At 36.6% G+C, this 13,471-nt stretch overlaps 1 protein-coding gene and 1 pseudogene across 2 annotated transcripts in view; one reads left to right on the forward strand and one right to left on the reverse strand.

Moving 5' to 3' along the window:
- Window positions 1-4,980: 4,980 nt before the first annotated feature.
- Window positions 4,981-13,471, forward strand: part of LOC101965332 (amine sulfotransferase) — a 64,182-nt gene continuing 55,691 nt past the window's right edge. The window contains exon 1 of the mRNA XM_040283236.2: window positions 4,981-5,169. The gene's annotated coding sequence lies outside the window, so the exon portion shown is untranslated. The remainder of the gene's footprint in view (window positions 5,170-13,471) is intronic.
- Window positions 8,773-13,471, reverse strand: part of LOC101965038 (amine sulfotransferase-like) — a 40,241-nt pseudogene continuing 35,542 nt past the window's right edge. The window contains exon 9 of the transcript XR_013424923.1: window positions 8,773-9,862. The product of XR_013424923.1 is annotated as an amine sulfotransferase-like (transcript). The remainder of the gene's footprint in view (window positions 9,863-13,471) is intronic.

A 13,471-nucleotide genomic window follows, 5' to 3' on the forward strand; every position in this document is an offset into this window, starting at 1 on the left:
AAGAATCCAAAAATGTGTCATTTAAAGCTGTCTTTACTTTCTACTTCAACTGCCTTTGATGGAGGATGCCAGGGTTTTTTTCCTCTGCTATTTCATCTCTCTGCTTGTGACTCTATTTTCTGCTCAGATTGCAAATTTACTGGACAATGGCATTTGTTTTTCATAATCTCAGTGGGAGAATTTCTTTTGTCTTATAGGGGACCTTCCCATCCACATTGAGCCACCACATGCTGGATGCAGCTGCCACCTGATGCTGTCACTAATTCTCTATGATAGAAACTGATATTTTTGGTTTTCACCTGGGTGCTAGCTCTGTGGGTTGCCTACAGGCATTTTCCCAGTTTTTCTTCTCCAGTTTGCTGCTACAGAAAGTCTGTTTTTATTCACACTCAGAGGGCTGGTATTAAATCATGGGTTCCTCTTATCTGTCATTTTCTCTTTCCCCTCAAGAAAACCTTTTTCCATTTTTTTTCTTAAATAAATATTTGCTTACACAATTTGGTAATATATACTATAACAGTTTGGATATGACTTGCTCCCAAAGCTCCTGCCTGTGTTAATGCTGTCATATTCATAGGTAAATAATTAGGTTATGAAAGCTGCAAACTAATCAGTCCATTCTAGAATTAATGGATTACTTGGAAACTGTATACCAAAGGGTCATTCTGGAAAGGCATACACCGGAGGCATGCTCTGGAAGGATTAATCTTCCCTGCACTCCATTCTCCTTGCCTTCTCTGCTTTCTGACCATCATAAGCAGAATAGAATTACTCCATCACACTTCTGTCCCATCTTGGATCCAGAGCAATGTAGTTTACTGATCGTGAACTAAGACTTTAAAGCTATAAGCCAAAGTAAATATTCACTCCTTTCAGTTGCTCTCATTAGGTATTTTGGTCACAGCAATGAAAACCTAGCCAACACAGAAATTGGTACTGAGAATAGTGTCTTTGCTAAATGAACCTGACCATGTGATTCAGAAGCCTTTGGAAATAGTTTGCAGAAGTTTGGAAAAGTTTGAGATACAGGCTACATAAGATTTAGAATGTTGTCAGTGGAGCTAAATGCATAATTATGGTGGAAGCTCAAAAGTCCATAATGTCAATAGGGATGCAGACAGTAAACGCTGTGCTCATAAGGTCTCATAGGGAATGAGGATTCTAGTGAGAACTGGACTAGAGGTCACTTGTATTATATTCTTTCAAAAAATGTATCTACACTTTGACCACATCCTGAGACTTTCTTTCAGGCTGAATTTAAATGTGGTGGACTAATTAAACTGATGAAGTAAATTTCAAGGCAGCACAGCACTCATGCAGTCAAATGAATGTTGATATCAGATTTTAACTAGCTTTACTTAGAGAATTGGAGCAGAAAGTACAGCAAAAAGATTTTAAAAGCCTTAATTTGGAACAGAATAGTGCCTTTAAACTGAGGTCAAGGAAGTTGTGGCTGTTGAAAGATTACAACCACTAAAAAGATGCTAAGCATTTTGCATGGAGACCATAGGAGATAAGGTGAAGCATCACAGGAATTGGCAAAACCATACCCACTGTAAAAGAAAAATGTCCTTTGAAAGAGACATTCTGGCATCCTACTTATACATGGGAGGGGGGCTAGAAGTTGTTCTACTATGATCAGCCACTCAGACACTCAGAAGCTACTATAGTCATTGTCCTAGGATGCTCATCTATTGCTCAATCTGGCAGTCCATCTTGGTGTCATCCACATTATGTCAGTTCTTAAGGAATCCAGATGCTAGAGTTTGGTCCTGTTGGTTTCTGCAGAGAGAGAGCCCTTAAAATCTCCATATGGTCAATGTGACCTTCAATGAGCAGAGTGTCCTGGACATAAGAATGAACCTTCAGCAGGGAAGTGGGGAAATTGGCCTGAATCCCTCACAGCTAGTTGATGTTGCCTTTAAGGTATGGAATGATTGAGAAGAGCAGAAATCAAAACCAATATAGGTTTTTTGTCAACCCTTGAAAAAAGATTCTCAAGAAAGTTAAGGAAAAGAATGTAAAGGGCCATTTCCATTAAATAACAAAATCAATAATCTTCTTAAAAAATAAACACCCCACAGAAGCCCTGTGGTATAATTGACAGTAGGAACCCAACTAAAAATTAATAACACCATATCGGTCAGTGATAGGAGTGATGACAAGGCTCAGTGACACTCATTGCTATAATCCCTTACATGCAATCAGGAAGAACAAAAACTAAAAAAGAGATTTTGGTATATGTCATATTGTTCGATCCTTCTCCTGAGATGAGAATTTTTGTGTAAATTAAATGTACAGATAACCTTCTTGCCCCAAAAGCAATGGCTTCATTTGCAAGTGCCACAAGAAAATGTGCCCTGGTTTCAGCTTTTACTTGCCAACTAGGTTAAGAGAGAGAGAGAGAGAGAGAGAGAGAGAGAGAGAGAGAGAGAGAGAGAGAGAGAGAGAGAGAGAGAGAGAGAACTGAATCCATTCTGCTGGAGATCTGTGAAAAAAAATCAGTCAAGCCATTGGGTCAAAAGGACCCTGAGAAGGGTTCTCAATGATACCCCAATCTAGATTTTACCCCAAGAGGTGGTAACCTGCCTCATGAAGAAAGAACATCCTCTTAGGAGAGATATTTATATGTTTCCAGCCTCTTCTAGACAAATTTATAAACCACAGATTTAGTTGGTTTTGCCAGATTCCCTATAATACCTCTATCCTTCTGACAGTAAACCCACTTACAATTACCAATTTGTTCAAGACTAATAATATTGCCCAGAATATTTACACCACAATATCAAATCTCTATTCCTACTGAGTGTGATGTCAGAGAACTATGGATAGTTCACAATTCTGGACTTAAAGTATACATTCCTCTTCATCTCACTGAAAAGGAAGTCCCAATTATTGCATGCTTTAGAGCAACAGGATCCCAAATTCCAAAGTTACCACCCCAAATTGCTGGACTACTTCTGGGATTTAAAACTCTTCTATTCTATTTAATGTGAGTCTAGCAAAAGACATGCCAGGATTATGGCTGAATCAAGTAATTTTTTTTGCAATGTGTGGATGATCTGTTTATAACTAACCCTGATGGCAAACATTGCTTTCCAAACACCATTACTGTATTAAACTACCTAAATGATAAGTAAACTCTCTGGGATTACAGATTTACTAAGGAACCTGAAGTTTGATATCAGATCATATGCAAGTTATTTTGAGCCTTAGAGAACCCAGGAATGGGAGGCAGTATATGGGTTCTAGGAATGACAAAATTCTCATGTTTTTGGATCACTAACTTGACTAATAGCTAACCACCTATATGAGACCTTTATAGGAACAGTAATAGAGTATTTGCTTTGGATCCAAGAGTGCCAATCTACTTTTGAGACATTAAAAAAAAGCCTCATAACCACCCCATACTTTACACTTGCTTGATTTACAAAAGGATTTTGGATTATATGTGCAAGGAACCACCTGTGGAATTCTCTTACACACATTGAAAGATATATCATGACCATTACCTTATTTGTCAAAGCAGCTTGACCATACAACAAAAAGATTGTTCTTTTTCCTGCAATCAGACTATTGAGTGGCACTTATGAATCACTACAAGAGGTTGAGAAGTTCATTCTAGAATAATTCAGTGCTGTTTGTTCCTCACCAAGTCCTGGATTTACTAAAACAAAGGGTGGCTACTGACTGACTGATGGAGAAATACTAGGCCATTCCACTAGAGAACCCAAATGTCAACCTTAAATCCATGTCCACCTTAAATTCAACAACCCTGAGCAATCTTGAAGATTATTTACTCTAACAGGTTGGATTTGTCAACTCTTGAAAAAGGATTCTCTAAAGAGTTGAGTGCCAGGTTTCTGTTCTTGCAACTAAAAGGCTCAGGGGTCACTCTAGTTAAACTGGGTTAACTAGGCTGCATAAAATAACTACACAAGAGACACAAATACCTTTTTCTTTGAGGTCACTGTGACAGCTCATCTGACCTTAAGGGTCTGCAGAAAGAGAGAGAGCGAGAACACGCGCTAACCCCTTTTATTGAGGAGAAGCTATTGAAATGAGGCAAGGGCCCAGGTTTCAGGGGACTGAGTATCTTCATGAAGTCCACTGTCAGCAGATTGACTGATACCTGTGTAGGCCACATCCAAGGACACAGTAAGAGAAGGGGACACACACAAGGCACTTCCATGAAAGATTCTATCTTAAACAGGGCAAAGGTTTAGATTACGAAGGAACAGGTGAGCATAGCTTCACCCATGGAGCTGTAGCAAGACACACCCATGCATGAGACACTGACCCTTGAACCCAAGAAGAGTGCCGCATTTCTGGGACTGAGTGCCTCAGCACCCAGCCAGGGAGTGTAACTCAGTCACGTATAAGGTTGGCCTCCCACAGTTAAGGAAAGAATATAAAGGGCCACTTCCATTAAAAAACTAAACAAATAAGCTTACAGAAAGAGAAATATGCCACAGAACCAGACTGGAACTTTTTTATCAATTGGAGCAGCTTCATGTACAATGACCAGTGGATGACTAGATACAGTGATCACAGAGCAATAGGCATTGGAAGCTGAGGCATTTCCACTGGGAACTTCAGTCTAGAAAGTCAAGCTAATTGCTCCACCAAGAGCTTTCAGACTGGGACTGAGGAGGTAGCTCAGTGGTAAATTGTTTACCTGGTGCTTATGAGTCATTGGGTTCAATTCCCAGAACTGCCAGAACAAAAATGATTAAGAATTCTCAGACTTTCCAAGAAAAGAAGGTAAACATTTACACTCAAATATTTACACTCACAATATGTTGTCATGATAGTATAAGCCAATAGTACTATCTGGAAAGAAGGAGGCTTCCTCATTACCTAAAAGAAAAATAAACACGCTCTTGAAATATTGACATTAATGCAGACTGAGGCCAAACCAATCATGATCTGATTTGACCATCAGAAGATTGACACTTATATAGCTCATGTAAAGCAAACTGTGCATTGGAGCCCTAATTCTGTGGCTTGAGTTACATCAATTCAAACCTCTTTGTACTGAGATGAATGAGAAACAGGCCAAAAAGTGGAGTTTTGACTCCTGGAGTAGCTCAAGATGAAATTCCCATGGGTTCATCCTCCTGCCTGAAGCAGTGGTCTGGCCCTACCTGAGAGTACTCACTATGGGAGGTATGTCTTGATAAGTTTCATCAAGCCCCATTTTGTAAGGGCCAATAGACAAGGAAAGCAAAAGCTGAAAACTATGTGAATCACTGATTGTTTCTTACTGCCTGGTTCTGGTTCTTCATACTTTCAAGAAAAATCCTTTTCTAATATTATATAAATCATTTTAATGAGCTACCATGTTTTTACATAAGCTAGTTAGAAATAAATTATTCTTTTTTTCAACAAAGTATTTGACTAACAAAGCTGCACTAAGAGTTTCAAAAATGAAAGATTTATGTTCTCTGTAGCGAGCCATCCATGGACTGTGTGTGTGAGCTATGTGCATTTGAGCCTATGAGGGGACTGGACAGGCGTTCTCTGCTTCTTGGGCTGTGCCACGGCATGTATGACTTTCCTCTTGCTCTGCCTGTGATCCAACACTGCACCTGAGATAGGTGTGGCTTCCCAAGATGTCAATCAACCTGGACCACAAGACATCACCTGGACCACAAGACATCACCACTCATGCCTCCACCCAATCCCTTGTCTTATTTGGGTGGAATATTCTATGAATGGCTTTTCCTCAATAAATAGGGGGGTTTCAGGTGTGCTCTATGTCTTTTCTCTTTCCTTTCTTTCACCCATTGCCCTCCAACATAGGAGCTGAAGTCTCAGAGCTGCCTCTGATCCCCAAAAAAGGTACTTCTGTGTTTGTGTAGTTTTTTGTTGCCAGCCTGGCCAGCTGGTGACAGTTTTCCATGGAGATATAAGTAGATGTTTTATCTCCAAATTAAAAGTAATTAATTGTATTGGATATGTAAAAGTATTCTATAGCTGAAACAAAAAATGTAGTGAAAGAAACATTATTATTATAGAAAATTGAGTTAATGAAATAGTAGTTTAGAAGTTTCTGAGAAATGAAATCACAGGATCATAGAATATAGTTATTTGATACTTTTGCTTTTGTTCTAAAGTAATGAAGTGATTTTCATATCCACAAAAATATATGAGATTATTTATTTCCCTCCACTCTCTTCAACATTGAATATTCCAGTTTTTAAACTTTACCAACTATGAATTAATGTTTTGACCACTTAATGATTGCAAAGTCTTTTCCTGTTCTTTAGAAATTTTTCATAATTATGAATTATTTTGTAAATGTTATAAAAGTATTACAAAAATACAGAAAAACACACAAATCATACCTATGAAGTTAGATGAATAATCATAAAATGTCTAGCACTGAGCAGGGAAAAGAATATTCCTAACATTTCAGGAGTTCTCTTATTTGTCTAGTTACCACCCTGTCCCCAAAGGTAAATATTCTCCTGACTTCTGAAACCATAGATTAGTTTCATGTGTTTTTGAGTCTTATGTAATGAAACTTGAAATTTGTGTCAGGGTTTTCTTCTACTGAATATATGTTTCTGTAATTCTTTAATGTCTTTCAAGTATTTGTAATTCACTCATCATTACCAATATTTAGTTTCATCATTTGAAATGTGATAATTTACTTTTTTGGAGTATACACAGATGTTGCATTGTTTAATGACTTTGATAAGTGTCCACCAGGGACTAATGTTTCAAAGCTTATTCCCCAGCCCTTAATGATATTCAGAGAAAGTGACACTTTTAAGATGTAGGGCCTAGTGCACTAAAGTTAGGTCATGGTGGCTTGTACTTGAGGGGAATTTTAGGACCCTGGCCTCTTCCTCTTCTTCTCTGTATACTTTCCAACTGTCTTCAGATGAACAACTTTGCTCTACATGTTTCCCACCATAATGTAATGCCTCGCTACAGGTCCATAAGCCCTGGGCTAAGAAATCATGACTGAAACCATTGAAATCATAAACTAAAATAAAACTTTCCTCTTTATGGGTTGATTATCTAAGGTGTTTTTTTTCAATATCATAAAGCTGAGTAATGTCAGAGTGCAGCTCCAACAGGGGGGTCTCAGGAGACAAACGAATGGTGAGAAGTCAGTGAAAGGGGGGTGGAGAAGACACAAAAGTGAAGGTGCTGAACCCCAGTCTTTACTTGTGAAGTTAATCATACATACCTTTCATTTTGGCAGGGTCACAGTACTTTGTGGTTACAAAACAGGAGTCATTATTCAAAGAAACAAAATATTGCATAGCTACAATTAGATAAGAAGAATATATCTTGGCTTAGGCATAAGCAAGCATTTTTACTTTCAGTTAGCGTTTTGTTTTGAGCTGTTTCTGCTTAGTTAGCTTTTAATAATAGTTAGAAATGTCCCAGACTATTAGCCTATACCTTCACTATTCTTTCTTGACTTACTGAATAGAAGTGGCACCACAGTTATGGCAAGTGGTTAACTTGAAAAGAGAGACTACTAATTTTAACCAAACAAGAGCAAGAACACAAACCATTGTGTACAGGAACAAGAACAAGTTGCCCAGTACTAAGCGCTAATCTGTCTTCTTAACATTAATTCTTCTTCTCTAGATTTTAATTTAATTTCTCAAAAACTTCCATGACTGTTTTTCCTAAAGGGGGTTTTTCATTGAACATTAATAATTTACGTTCCACAGATGAATCATTGCATTTAAAGCAAACAGATTTATTCTTTAGAAGTAGTTGCATTAATTGAGAAAGTAATGTTTTTTCCTTCATACTTAATGGTCATATGAGAAGTCTCAACTATACTTATTAAAGGAATACAAAAACATACCAGCCCATTCCCAGAAACATACTGTGCTCCTCCAGAGGATGGACGCCTTGCGCCATCCACCTCAGTAGGGCCTTGCCAATGCCTGAGTCAGGGGAGGGGCGCAGCAGATTAATATAGTTTGTTCCCATTTGGTGTCCATTATGAATGGTGCTACTCTTAAATGTTTATGATTTTAAATTCATTAAACTTTTCCTTTTTGGTTTCTTTTACTGCTTTTATGCTTTATGTTTTTCTCATTTTGAGAATTGTAAACATACTCACCAGTAGTTTTCTAGGTATTTAAAATAATTTTATCTTAAATATTTATTAAATTTTATGTTGCATAGATTTAATGAATGACACACTATGGTTATAACCTTTGTTTTCATCCAAATACATAATGGCTGAAGCAGTAAATAACTAGTCCACTTTGAGGAGTGGATGAGCCCTGGTTATTGGCTGTTCCTGTGGCAAAAGTCAGACCTGGGAAACATTCCTTGCCAAAAGGCAAGGATGTGCACGGCCTTGATATCTGGCTCTGATACTAATAGTTATCAGATGTTCCAGTGAACTGGTATTCTGGGTACAGCAGGATAGTTACAAAAATGTTTCTATCTCTGTGATGTTTTAGTACACATAGGAGCCATTTAATAACTCAAAAGCCTTGAACAATTACAGAACTTCTGTGGTTTGACTTCCTGATAATGAGACCTGATAAAATAAACATGCTGAGCTAGTTCTGAGCTAGTTCCTCCATCAGAGGGCAGTGTCCCACCTGGCCCCAGCTTTTGCTTAAAAAAGTCTTTGTGTTTTTCTTTGTCTCCCATTGCCCCTACTTGACAACTTTGTTGTTGCTGCATGAATTGCTGCATGACTTCTTCAAATATTCTGCTTACTATTACATTTCAATATTCACAAAATTTTTTAAAAAAACAAATATTTTTAGATGAAGGTGGACACAATAGCTTTATTTATTTTTATGTGGTGCTGAGGATCAAATCTAGTGCCTCACATGTTCGAGACAAGTGCTCTACCACTGAGCCACAACCCTAGACCCCAACAAAACTTTGAAACCAAAGAATTGAAGCTTAATTGCAAGAACAATAGATGCAGGAAGCCACCCATGAATTATTTGCAGGTCTTCACTCAGTATGAAAGCCAGGGAGATTTAGGTTTTTCCTTGGGAACTATCTGTGGCTCCTCCAACCTATAGATTGCCCAAGGCACATGATCTTTATCTCCAGTTTACTAGGAAGATCCCTCAGTAGCTCTGCAAATGAGCATAATCCGTTGGAAACTGTATAGCCCACCTTCTACTTTTTTCAGCAAAGAACATTCCATGGAAAGCCTTTGAAGTTGAATGATATAAATAAAGCAATCACAGGTTCCATTTTGCTCTTTTTAGTGTGGAAGCTTGAAGGGTATGATGGGCTATCCCATCCTGTCCTTGTTCTTTAAAAAATATTTCCTGTGTTCTGTGGTTTTTTCATTAATCTATTTTCCTTAGCCTTTATTCCAGAGCCAGCCCACTGAGGAAACCCATTTCTACTGCCCACGTGGGATGTGGATGGGAGATAGACTTGTTAATGTTTGTTGATCCTTAACTTATTTATAGATAAATAAAAAAATACACACTATCAAATACTCCCTGAAGACTTTTAGAAACAAGTCATGTTTTATGCTTTCTATTTTCCTGTTTTCAAGCAGGTGATCCAGGTAGCCATTTCCCAAATCAATTTAAGCTTTGATATGTCAAAGAATTCATCAAATTAATGGCAACTAATCTAAGCATAGTTTACTCATTTTATTCAATAGCTTTATAATTAATAATTAAATGATAGGTAGAAAGTTAGTATATAAGTTAAATTTCACCCTCTGATTAATACATTTTTATATAATTATTTTACACTTGGTTACAATTCTACTCCTCATTTATATCCCAGATGAACTTCAGTGGAAAGTCTCTCATGTTCCTCTTGAATATTCTATAAAATCTTTCATTCTGTGCCACAGTCAAATGATGTTTCCAATCTCCAATGGTACCTAATGGAATAAACACATAAAGAGAACACGTATGAATAAGGAACACTCTCATGGCAAAGGTTATCCCAATCCATCTTAATCTCTTTTCCAATCCAAGACAAATTTTTAACTTCTCCATGGGGTTGGATACCTTACCTTTCCTTAGGAATGAATTTTAAAAAACCCTTAGGAACACAACAGTTCAGTAAATTTAGACTTCAGTTCCCCATGTTAGACTTTCACCACTTAATCTTATCCATTCTTTAGGAAGAAAAAAATCTAAAAGATATGAGTATCTTAGGATTTTAAAAATATTTTGACTATATGACAGACATCATACTTAGCAAGTTACAATTATCTAATTTAATATGATTCTCAATGAAAACCTAGAAGATACATATTTCTTCATTTTTACATTATAAAAATGGAAACCCAATGATCACCAACTAAAGAAGTCAATGTCACTTAGGCTATAGACTTACCACTCTTGCAGTTTAGCTTTATAGAAAATAAAAACCAATATTATGTCAGGAATGGTGAATGATTACAGGTTTCTTTGACATATCCCAAGGCAGAGGTATGCCTTTCTGAGAACTCTTGGTGGGAAGGCACCCATAGAGATTGCTTAGTCACTGGTGATGCTCTGTTCAAAGGGGATTCTGTGCAGCTCACAGCATTTATTGGTTCCTGGCTTTGAGTTCAAAGGCCAGGTGCCCAGAGATAGAAGAGATATGGGCACAAGTTGATAAACCTCAATTAGGCTGTGGTGCTCACAAACTTTCATTTTTGTTTATCTTGAAGAAACTTTATTGATTTCTTCCTTCCCCTTCCCCTGCCTTTCTTCCCAAGCATTATGACTTCTATTATGTGTAATTTACTAAATGCAAATAGGTGAATGTTCCAAGGCTGTCTATAGTGCTCCTAAGTCCCTAGATACCCCCAAATACTCCTGTCTATTCTCCTGTTAATATCCCCCTTCAGTAGAGCAATCTTCCAAGGTAGCTAAGATATACTAACCTCCATACCATCACATCATCTGGCCTAAACATAAAGTCTAAGACCAAACCTCAGTTCTCTATAAGCCATCAGAATCCATATGCCTTTTATGAAACTAATGAATTAACTTTAAATTACAATTAAACCCAACATCTCTAGACATTGTCTGTCATCACAAAGGAGAGATCTTGGAGCCATACAAAACCAAAACAAATTTATAGGAGAAAATAGTAACACATCAGTCAAACAGAGCTGGAAACAAACTCGAGCATCATAAAAAGGAAGGAAGAAAAGGAACACAAACAATGCAGGAGAGCTTAAATTTACAGGAGATGCTAGGGGCATCAGAGAAATGGTCAGATAAAGAACTCAAGGCATACTTGATTCAGATGGAATGGAATCTTAAAGAGGTCATTAGACAGCAAATGCAAACAATGAAATATAACTTTGACAAAGAATTACATAAACAAATTCAAGAAGCAAAAGAACAACTTTACAGGGAGATAGAGGTTATAAAACAAACAAACAGAAATCCTATAAATGAAGGAAATTATAAACCAAATTAAAAACTCAAATGAGAGTATCACCAGTAGAGTACACCAAGTAGAAGTCAGAACATCAGACAATGAAGACAAAAATATATCATCTTGAAAAGAGTCTAGTCAACTCAGAAAGGCTGGTAAGAAACCATGAGCAAAACATCCAAGAGATATGGGATATCATAAAAAAACCAAACTTAAGAGTCATTGGGATAGAGGAAGGTATAGAGGTCCAAACCAAAGGAATGAGCAATTTGATAAATAAAAAATTTTTAGAAAACTTTCCAGACATGAAAAATGAAATGAATTTCCAAATCCTAGAAGCCTAGAAGCTGAATATACAAAATCAAAACATACCAACAACAAGACACATTATTATGACGATATCCAACATACAGAACAAGGAGAGAATATTAAAAGCTACAACAGAAAGGAGGCAGATTACATTTAGGGGTAAACCAATTAGGTTAACAGCTGATTTTTCATAACAGACACAGAAAGCGAGAAGATCCTACAACAAAATATTTCAAACGATGAAAGATAATGGGTGCCAACCAAGAATATTGTATCCAGCAAAATTAAGCATCAGATTTGACAACAAAATAAAAACCTTCCATGATAAACAAAAGTTAAAAAAATTTGCAGCCAGAAAAACAGCACTGCAAAGCATTTTGGGCAAAACACTACATGAAGAGGAAATGAAAAACAACAACCAAAACCAACAGTGAGAAGTACCTCAGCAAAGGGGGAAAAACTAATCAAAGAGGAAAAACAAACCAAATTAAAAAATAAATAAATAAGTAAATTAAAAAAAAAAAACATGACTGTAAGTAAAAACCATATAGCAAGAGTAACCCTAAACATTAATGGCTTAAACTCACCAATTAAGAGACATAGGCTAGTAACCTGGATTAAAAAAACAGAGCCAACAATATGCTGCCTTCAGGAGATTCATCTGATAGGAAAAGACATAAACATGCTGAAGGTGAAAGGTTGAGAAAAATCATACCACTCACTTGGACCTTGGAAGCAAGCAGGGGTGGCCATACTCTTATCAAATAAAATGGACTTCAAGCCTAAGTTAATCAAAAGGGATAAAGAAGGACACTATATACTGTTAATGGGAACCATTCACCAACAAGACATAACAGTCATCAATAAATATGCCCCAAATAATGGTGCTGCTACATTCATAAAACAAACTCTCCTCAAGTTCAAGAGACAAATAGACCACAATACAATAATTATGGGTGACTTCCCTACACCTCTCTCACCATTGGACAGATCTTCAAACAAAAGTTGAATAAAGAAACTATAGAACTCAATAACACAATTAATAACCTAGACTTAACCGACATATATAGAATATATCAACCATCATCAAGCAGATATACTTTTTTCTCAGCAGCACATGGATCCTTCTCAAAAATAGACCATATATTATGCCATAGGGCAACTCTTAGCAATTATAAAGGAGTAGAGATAATACTATGCATCTTATCTTATCATAATGGAATGAAACTCGAAATCAATGATCAAAGAAAAAGAAAAATCTTACATCACTTGGAGAATGAACAATATGTTACTGAATGATCAATGGGTTACAGAAGACATCAAGGAGGAAATTAAAAAAATCTTAGAGATAAATGAAACACAGACACAACATATCAGAATCTATGGGAAACAATGAAAGCAGTCTTAAGAGGAAAATTCATTGCTTGGAGTTCATTCCTCAAAAAAAGAAAGAGCCAACAAATAAATGATCTCATACTTCATTTCAAAGCCCTAGAAAAAGAAGAGCAAAACAACTGAAAATGTAATAGAAATCAGAGCTGAAATTAATGAAATTGAAACAAAAGAAACAATTGAAAAAATTGACAAAACTAAAAGTTGGTTCTTTGAAAAAATAAATAAAATTGACAGACCCTTAGCCATGCTAACAAAGAGAAGAAGAGAGAGAACTCAAATTACTAGCATACAGGATGAAAAAGGCAATATCACAATAGACACTAGAGAAATACAGAATATAATTAGAAATTATTTTGAAACTCTATACTTCAATAAAATAGAAGATAGAAAAGGCATTGATAAATTT

Source organism: Ictidomys tridecemlineatus, chromosome 8, assembly GCF_052094955.1.
Source record: "Ictidomys tridecemlineatus isolate mIctTri1 chromosome 8, mIctTri1.hap1, whole genome shotgun sequence".
Taxonomy (NCBI): domain Eukaryota; kingdom Metazoa; phylum Chordata; class Mammalia; order Rodentia; family Sciuridae; genus Ictidomys; species Ictidomys tridecemlineatus.